We start from the raw sequence: 10,986 nt of genomic DNA on the forward strand, positions 1-10,986 counted from the left end.
TTGCAATATATAAATAATCTTAGGTAATATGATCATTTTAATAAGGAATATCCTATCTTCAAAAGTAACAAAAAAAAAACTCAATCCATTTTCAATAATGAAGGCACAATGGTGCAGCAGTCCAGTTCGATTCTCAGCTGGAGTGCCTTCTGTGCAGACTCTGCATGTCCTCCTTGAGTTCATGTACATTTTCTCTGGGTACTCTGGTTTCCTCCCATGTTACAAAGGCATGTGTCTGGAGCATTTCATCCCGGTCCTCTGCTGAAAAATGGCTTTGTTCCAAGTAGGACTTTCCTGGTAAACAAATGTTAAATAAATAAAAATGAAAAAGGAATAATGCTTCTTCAGTAATTTTTCAAAATTATGATTAATAATCTTTTTCATATCTTGATAAATGTATTCCTAAATATTTTAATTCTTTCCATTCCCAAAATGTTTTTACATTTATATTTATATTTAATTCAGTATCTAGTAGTTCATTCATCACTATGGTTTCAGTTTTATTATTGTTAAATTTCAATAACAAAATTTCATGAAATTTTCCAATTTCTCCATCTATTTCTTCAATTGAGTTGTTTAGATCTCCTATAGTTAATAAAACATTGTGTGCAAAAAGTTGTATTTTAGCTTGAAAATCCTTACTAGTTGAAAAAAACATTAATGTTATCTTTGCTGCTTATATTACTAGCTAAGGGTTCAATGACTAATGCAAACAATAAAGGAGACAATGGGCATCCTTGTTTTGTACCATTGTTTAGGGTAAACAGTTGAGATATTCTTCTTCTTTTTCTTTCTGCTTTTCCCGGTTAGGGGTCACCACAGTGGATCACCTGTCCGCTCATGATTGGCAGTGGAGTTTTCACAGTGTTGATTTGCCAGCCCAGTGCCCAACCTTCCACAGAAGACACACACACACACACACACACACACACACACACACACACACACACACACACACACACACACACACACACACACACACACACACACACTCACACCTAGGGCCAATTTAGAGTGTCCAATCCACCTACAGCATGTCTTTGGGATGTGGGAGGAAATCAGAGTACCCAGAGGAAACCCATGTGACAACGGGAAGGGCATGCAGACTCTGCACAGAAGGTACCCCAGCCGAGGATTGAACTGGAGAACCTCTTGCTGTGAGGCGGCAATGCTAACCGCTGCACCACCGCGGCCGCCCTAGTTGAGATATATGTGATCCAATTTAACTATATGCTTTAGAATTCCCATAGAGATCTCTTCATATTGCAATAAATTGTTCTGGAAATGCAAATACTTCTAAAGTTTTAAATGAATGGTTCCAATCCACAGAATCAATAGTTCATTCAATATCTAGACTGATTGGAGCCAAATATTCTGTTCAATACATTTGCTAAATGCAAAATGATTGCTCTTTTGATATTATCATACATTAATCTATTAACTTTAAATCTCTTCTATCTTTATTATTTTATTTATTATATCTATTAATCTTGGAAACACAGGTAATCCAGAAAGCTCAAGTGAAGTCTGGTATCCCACTTGTGACCCAGGGAGTGGCAGGACTAACAAGAAATACAGTATAAATTATTAGTCCAGATAAAATCACTTTAGTTAGCAGATCTAGGAGACTCTGTCTCTAATAACCTCCCTGTGGGAAGCATAAAGACATCTTGTTGTAGTTTCCAGTAGTTTATTCAGTTAAGCAGGTAAATGGATGAGTGTTCTTTTAGCTGAAATGATTTTATCTGGACTAATCATTTATACTTTTAATCTTGTGGCAGAAAAACAGCCTGGATCTGTTGTTTACCAATATGGGGGTCCACTGTACCAGCCCCACTGTGAAGGCTTCCCTGGTGATATCTGGCCACAAATCAGTCACATTCAAGGTAACTATCACACCTGACTGCCCCCCCCCCCAGGAGCAACTAAACTAAACATTTCTCCAAAGCAGATTATAACTTCTTACAGGATGGTATATATAGCTTCACTGCACCTCCCCCCTCAGATGGAATTGGCAACTATGCCAAGTTCTACACCAATGCTTTGTACAAACACTGTGTAACTGTGCTAACTCAGTCATACTTGATAGGACCCAAACAAGCTCCTCAAGGAAGAGCAAACCTGTCTGGTGGACAACTGCCATTAAAAGACTGTACAATAAGAGGAAGAAATTGCTTTCTAAGATTAAGAGGGAACAAGCCCTAAACTGGAAACATTCCCTCCTCAGCTTAAACAAGCAAATAAGACTTTTTGTGAAGTCTTCTAAAGCAAAATATGAATCCAAATTAGCTTCCTCAACTAAGGACAACCATAAGACATTCTTCGGTTACATCCATAACCTAAAAGGAAAGGCCCAGATTTGTGCTAAACTAGTAGTTAATGATACCACATATACTGAGCCTGTGCTCATAGCTAACCTGTTGGCTGACAGGTTCTGTCAAAACTTCACTCCCCTGTCCCCACCACACATACCCCATGACATCCCTGCCACCTGTCCCCCACCTTCTCTCTATGGCCAAAAACACATCTATGGGACCTGATTACATCCCAGCCTGCATCCTACATGGGCTCCAGTAAGAATTAGCATCACAAATGGGTATTTTTTTCAATCATAGTCTAAGCACCAGCTTCATCCCAGCTGAATGGAAAATGGCCACCGTTATTCCCTTGCACAAAGATGGTGCTTCCATTGACCCTGGGAACTATGGACCTATTAGACTGACTAGCCTTATCTGTAAAGCCACGGAGTGAATTATCATGGATCTTATCAACAAAGATATAAGTAATCTCCAAACACTTGACCCTACTCAGTTTGGATTTGTCAAAGGGAGAGCATGCCTGCTAAACTTGGTGGACTTCTTCAAGACAGGCCCTGGACAAGGAGAAATCTAACGGACCACCTAGACACAGGAAAAGCTTTTGACACTAGTCCCCACTCAGACATCATTGATAAACTCAACCAGCTAGGTATCAATCCTTATATCATTGGATTGGTCACTAACTGGCTCACTGATATAACACATATAGTCAAAATAAGGGACTCCACCTCCAACAGCAGTCCTGTAACCAGTGGTGTTCCACAGGGATCAGTCCTGGGACCTCTACTATTTGGAATCTATTTCTCCAAAGTACAAGCAAAAAATAAAGTTTTGTGGCTGACAAAGTTTGCTGATGACTGCAAACTAGGAGCAGTCATAGAATCCCCAAATGATGTCAACATCCAACAAGAGGGTCTTATGCAAACAAATAATTGGTGCCAAAGTCACGGCTTTAAACTCAATGCAAAAGAATGCATTAGCATCCCTTTCAGTAAGAGCAACATTCCTGCTAACTATCACATCAATAAAAATACGCTAAGCACCCACTCTGTGGTGAAAGACCTGGGCACACAGGTTGACAGTAACATTACCTTCAATCACCATATCTCCGCAGTGGTAAGAAGGGCACTCTATATTGCTCATCTCATAAAGTAAGGGCATTGCCTCCAGAAAAAATAACCTCCCTGTACTCTTCCTTCATCAAGCCAATAATTGAGCACAACCTCCCTTTTGGTATGTACTTTTCCAAGCACCTGCAACAATTGAAGAGACCCCAAAGGTTCCTCAAGGAAAATTCAAGGTCTTCAGCATTTGTCTTATGTGGATTGTCTGAAATAACTGTCACTTTGTTCTGTTTCATACAGACTACTCAGAGGTGATCTCTGCCTTAAATATAAGGCAATCTCTGACCCTGCTTTATTGGAAATGCTGCATATCCACAAGTCAAATGGTACACAAGTTACTCACTCTGAAAACCTTAACCTGGCATGTGAAATTAATAGACGCTGCTGGAGGGACAGATTTGTTTCCCACAGGTTACCACACCTTTAGAACAGACTTCCACTTCATGTCAAACAGAGCACCTCATTGGCCCTTTTCAAATGCAATCTGGATGATTGGATAGGTAACCATAAATTTTCCCTGAGGGTTCCACCTGTGTCCCTCTTGGGCAGGGACAATAGGTGCTGATCATGGATATAAGGGTAAAACTTGGCTAGGCTTTTTAGGGCCCTAGAGCCATTACCCTAGTAACTTCCTCTGGTCCTATGATAAAAAGAAAGTAAATACTTTATAATCTACATTTAAAAATGAAATAGGTCTACATGATAAAACTAACTTTTTTTATCCTTTCCTTGTTTTAAGTATAGGTGAAATTACAGAAAAAGTACGAGAGAAGAATTATTTTATCACTCTGGACTATCCTAAAAGCTTCAGTCAGTAACTCTAAAACATTTAACAGAAGCAGAATATATAACACAATACTTAAACCATCTAACCCTGGAGCTTGGCCATTTTTACCTTTTTTAAAAAATATTTAATTTCATTCAGAGTAATAGGTTTATTTAACAGTGATAGTTGCTGATTATTTAGCTTATTAGTAATATTTTTCTTTAAATACTTATCAATTTTGCAGTCATAAAAATATTTTTAATAAGATATTCATGGATGTTTTAAATAAATTGAGAATTTCCTCTATACCTGAATTAAGCTTATCAGTATGGAGAATTATAATACTATCGATTTCTGCTTTTTGCTTAACATCTTACTTCTATTAGATAATTTGTGGAGAGTTTTTGTAGTCAATGCATAACTTTGTAGTTTTAATTTTTCTAGGGATATCTCTATGTGTTTATTTCATTTTATATTTTATTATTATTTTTTAATAATTTCAGTATTATGTAACTTATTTGTCTGTTGTCCAAACCTTGCTTTATGTATATGATCTTGCCTTTCTAATAACTCTTTGTCCCACTGCTAGACTATCTTCCCATTCTATCTTTAATGTGTATTTTTAAAGAATCCCTTAATATGATGTGACTAATCTGGCTTTTGACAGTCAAGGATAGAAAATCCTCTATTTGTTCCTTAAGATAACTCTTAAATTCTTTCAGTTTCATCATATATACTGGAATTCTGTAGATAATTCATTTTTTTAAAATCCATTGTTATATTAACATGCATTATGATCAGATAAATGGCAGGGAATATCTTTAAAATAATTAACTTTATTAAACAGAGCCATAGAAGTACAAACATGTCAAGCTGTGGTTGTGTCCCATGCTCTTTGGAATAGTGAGTGAAAAATAATGACTTATCTTCCACTTTTGTTACTAAATCAATTAAGTTATTATTGTTAATCCATTCATTTTATGATTTACTGGTTGCTAGAATTTTAGCTTTCTTCTGCTCACGTGTATCTTTAGTACTAGATATACAGTTAAAACTCTCCAGCTAAAATTACACTACCCTTCCAGTGAATTTGTAATAAATTTAAGTGATCTTTAGCCACTTTTGCATCTATTCCGGGGATCCAGTATAAATCAGCTAGTCTATAGAGTTTGTTATTATACTTAATTGCTACAAATGTGTACAGTCCTTTAGGATTATTAATAGATTCCATAACCCTAGACATTGCAGTAGATTTTTTTCCAAAGTATAGCAGTTCATTTCCTTTTTTTATTGTTAAAAGAAGCAGATGATAGCATTTCTTAGCCTGTGTTGTGTACATATTGCATATCATTAGCTACCAAATGGGTCTCTAGAAAAAATAGAATGTCCTCTCTGTTTATTTTTAAATACTTCATTAATGATTTCCTTTTGTTGTCATTATTTAATCCGTTTACATTAACAGACAGTACCCAAGCACATCTGAGATACTGGCCCAGCCTTAAAAATAAGCACCATAAAAGGTATAACAATCAGAGCTCAAACTTGTAATGAATTAACTCTCCATTAATCTCAAACATTACACACCTTTGTCCCCCTTGATACTGGGACTTTATCAGAACTAATAGCAACCAACCCAGCATTTATAACAGATCAATTAAAAATCACATGACAAGTCAAATAAATTCTAGAATAAATGCACCTCACCCTAATTACATGCAGTTAATAACACATCTAGCTATGGGCAATATTTAGATAATAACATCATTGTAAAGCTTTACAGCTTAGCTGGTTTTAATTTAAGTACACTACTTAATGATAACATATCAATTAAACCTGGTGGATGCTGGTACCCAACCTTAACTGCCACAGCAGTTCATGATATTTTAGTGCATTTTCCCATTTACCTCCCCTAGGATTGGGTACCACATGTTCTATAATAAAAAAATGTTGTTTGCTGTTTATACAATGCTTACTTTTATATAAAGCATTATTATCACGATTTTTTAAAATCACATTAATGCTCATAAATGCATTTTTAAAGATTGGATTGTTAGTGCCCATAATAATATTATTGACTACTCCAATATGGTTTTGTCCACCACAACACACACCCAGGCAGCTCAAACAAGAAAGGAATTGGGTATGAGCACTCATGGAGCTAATATATCTCCACCACAAGTATCTAACACAGATATAGATTTTAATAGTTGGCTAAATGATTTGTTTACAGGATTCCATCTGAAAATTACAGTTCAACAAGTAAGTTTGATGTTTCAAGATCAATTAAAGACTTTTGAGGAAAAGCTTTTACAATACAAGACACCATTAGATAATACATATTTAAGAGAATGTGTGTCATGAGGAAGGGTCCCTAAGGAGCTCAGGCAGTGGACATTTCCAAATGGTGTTGAAGATGCTTCTTTATTAAATGAAGTTATTATGACATTTGATGAGTCTGGGTGTAAAATAATGAGAATTTTGATTAGATTTAATTGGAAAGAGATGATCAAATTGTTGGATGAAATCAATTTATTGGACTCATCTCTAAAAGATGACTTATTGTATGAAGTGAAGTCTCCTGAGTATAGTAATGTTTTTAAGAACTTAGATGCTGTGTAAGAAAAAGCAAAATTAATAAAATGTAATAAACTTAAAAGGAACAATATTGAATATTCTGAAGGGAAGGCTACTTATTACCAAAAGCTAAAGGATCATGCCATTCACCTGAAGATAATATGGATATTAATAGAATAACTAATTACACAATCAATAATGATTTCCATGGGCAACCAGTTGATGAGAATTCCTATGCAACTGGTGGAAATGCTTATTTTTAGACCCTGTGAATTTCCCTCCTCTTGGATGATCAGAGAAAATAACATAAAGGATTAATAACTCACATATGGGACACTGGGAGAATTCTGGGTACCACAATGTGAATTCTACCAGTCAATACCACCAGGAGAAATACAGTCATTAAAAGAAGTTAGTGAGGTAGGTATTCATAACACTGTTAGCCTTGTTTCTAATGGAGACCCATGTGCTTTTGAAACTGAAACCTATCTGATTGTACATAAATATCAGGGCTTTAAGATTTTTAATTATAGTCGAGAGTCAATTAATGAGGAACATTGTAGCTTATTCAGTAAAGGATTTAAGTTTGTCCCTAGATTTAAGATTGATATAACTGATATATTAGTGGATTTTATTGTATGTGATAAAATTAAATCTCAAGGTTCTAGTTCATGAGCATTTTAATGTGCCCACCCAAAGTAGCAAATTTGTCAGAACAAATACTTTAATCCACTGTTATACCCTACATTGTCTTTATTTCAGAAATTATGCAAAAAGGATATCAGAAAATTGATTAAACAACTGCAAGGTCCCACAGTGATTAATTTAACCAAAGAGGAATTTCTTTTAATGACTGACTTAATAAAGAAATGTGACCTCAGAATTATGAAACCTAAAAAGGGGGGGTGGTCTTGATGGATACCACTGATTATTTGACCACTATGTATGATTTACTTAACGAGTATCAATACATCAAAGTTTCTAAGATTGAGATCAATATTTTTTATAATAAGATTAACGTGTTTCTTAAGGAACTATTTGGTTGAGGTGAGATTGATTATAATTTTTATAAGTTTTAAATGGTAGAGCACTCAGTGGTACCTGTGATATTTGGTATACACAAAATACATAAAAATATGCAAGATCCCCTATGTACCCTATTGTGTCTGCAGCCAGATGAAAAACACAATCTTTAGCCTTATACATTGATGGAACATTGAAACATTTTTCTCAAAAAATATCCCTACATCTTAAAGGATTCATGTGATTTGTGAGGGTTATATTAAGGAGGAATTTTACAGTAATGAATGGTTATCAGTTACCATTGATGTAATTGATCTATTTTCATGTATACCCCACCATATTGGTATTGAAAGGTTCAGAGAAGCCTGTATGAAAAGTGACACCCTGGAAAATAGAGAAGTTAATATATTAGTTGAATTTATGGAAATGGCTTTAGAACATACTTTCTCTATTTTGAGGGTCAGTATTATAAGCAGATAGCAGGACTGGGTATGGGGCAGCATGTGCCCCATATGCCAATATAGTCCTTTGGTACTGAGAAAAACGTCATGTTTTTAGTTCAGAGTATATGCTTTATGTGGTAACATTTTTTATGTTTTTTTAGATGATATATTTTTAATATGGAAGGGTAATGTACTACAACTTATTAACTTTGTACCTTATTTAAACTCAACTACAGAATTTTTAAAATTTATATTTGCTTATTCTTATGAGTCTGTTAACTATTTAGATGTTACTTTACTTAAAGATATTAATTTATGTAATTTTAAATCTAAACTGTATAGGAAACTGACCTCCAACAATTTTCTGCACTTTACTAGTAATCATCCTTACCACCAAAAAAAGGAGTCTTGTTAAAGGACAGATGGTAGGAATGTCTATAATTGTCAGTGATGATGACCAATTTCTATCTGAAATTAACAGATTAATGGATATGCTAGTTAGCAGGGGCTATCTGCTTGGAATAAGATTAGGAATGAGGTTTGCATAAAATGAAAAGACCCCTATTTTAGGGAAAGAAATAAGTAAGGAGCCTAACAAATTCATTGATGAAAAAAATTATGACAAGGTATATGGTAATGTCTCAAATCTTATTAACCAAATTGTAATAACAAATGGAGGCTTATAGAAAATTATGATTATGTAAACAATGCAATAGGTGGAGGTCCTCAATTTATATATGAGGCACACTTGATTTTAAAGGAGAGGTTAGAGAGGGGAAACAACTATTGTGATTGCACAGTCTCCTGTAGAAACAACAAAGGTATTATTAAATGTGGATCATGCCAGCAGTGTAAATATATTTTTGAGAGATAAATTTTAAAACTAAAAACTGTTCCATCAGAGTTTAAATTATATAGCACATGTGGTTATAATACAGTTGGAGTGGTTTACATTGCCTTTTGTGATTTTTGTCACTCGCTCTATATTGGTAAAACAGAATAAGCTTTAAAAACACATTTACAAGCATTACTATGATTTAAAAAACATCATGATAATAATGCTTTATATAAGCATAAGCAAAATTGTATCAATAACAAAAGGTTTTTATTTTTTATTATAGAACAAGTGGTGCATAATCCTAGAGCAGATGCATGGGAAAATACACTAGAATATCATGAACTGCTGTGGCCATTAAGGCTGGACTCCAGCCCCCCTCCAGGTTTAAATCATATGCTATCATTAAGTAGTGTACTTAAATTAAGAGCAGCTAAGCTGTAAAGCTTTGTAATTATGCTATTATCAAAATAATGCCTATGGTTGGATGTGTTATTAACTGTATTTAATATTTTATTAAGAGCATGTATTTATTGTAGAATTATGTGGTTTGTCATGCAGTCATGTGATGTTTAATTGATCTATTATAAATACTAGGTTGGTCTGGTTGCTATAAGTTCTGATGGAGTCCCAGTATCAAGGGTGATGGATGCCCTTTAATGCTTGAGATTAAAGGAAAGATAATTCATTACCAGTTTGGGCTCTGATTTTTGCACCTTTTTTGGGGGGGGGTATTTTTAAGGCTGGGACAGTATCTCAGATGTGCTTGGATTCTGTTTGTTAATTACTGAACAACTGGTCTCTCTTTTTTTTAATTAACAGACTTTAGATTAAAACTATCCATACTTTGTATTTGAGATAGATTTGTTTACCAAAAAATAATATGATGCAGCTGTCTATTAAATTGATGTTGCTATATATATATATATATATATATATATATATATATATATATATATATACACATAGAACTCTAATGTGAGTTTTCTGTATTATTTTGAATTCTTCCTTTCTACACACTAAACTACTAAAACTCCTAAACAGTGAAAACAGAAAAAATATACAACTATATAACTCTCTATAGCTCCCAGCCCTACTATCTATGGATATCAAAGTTCTTAAAATGCCTATCAAGTAGACAAACTACCAAACTATCTTTCCACAAACCAAAACTGAGAAATTCATCAAGAACTAGCCAAAAGCTATCATAACTAACAAAAAATGTATATACAATTATATATCAGTTTTATAAGTTAAAAAGACTGCAAATGTAATACATATTATGCCATTAAAAATTATTTTTCTCATTATAACTTAAATATTAATACTCTACCACAATTAATATTTAATAGTACATAATCTGACAAATGATGTGATACATACCTACTTATATAATATTAATATAATTATCTATTAAATATTTCTAGATTTATTGATAATTTAAACACTGTTATATTCAAATCTTTAAATATATCTTTAAATATAAAATCATAGTAGAATGAAATATAAATAAATTAAATATTTTTGAATATGACAAAAACCTAGGCTTACCAAACTATTATACATTTATCATGTTCAATGCTATATACATATTTAATAATTCTAACAAAAGCTCAAAATTGGTTTTAAAAGTAAAAGTGAAAATATCTAAAGTATGCCTATCACCCTTAGTATGATGAATATCATAACATCTAAAACTCCTTTTACTCATTAAATTAATTCATAAAACATATGGATTATTATGACTGATGAAATTATCCTGTTGTCTGACAGGATCAGAGAATGCCTGTAGCTTATAATGCTTTTAAATGTTTCAGTGCTTATTTCAAATGAATTTCTCCTCTCCCAATCCAAAAAATCTTAGAAAATCCACCCTAATCTCTATCAGAAATGAAAGAACTGA

Source organism: Protopterus annectens, chromosome 12.part0 (assembly GCF_019279795.1).
Source record: "Protopterus annectens isolate FY-2018-M chromosome 12.part0, PAN1.0, whole genome shotgun sequence".
In the NCBI taxonomy this organism is placed as follows: domain Eukaryota; kingdom Metazoa; phylum Chordata; order Ceratodontiformes; family Protopteridae; genus Protopterus; species Protopterus annectens.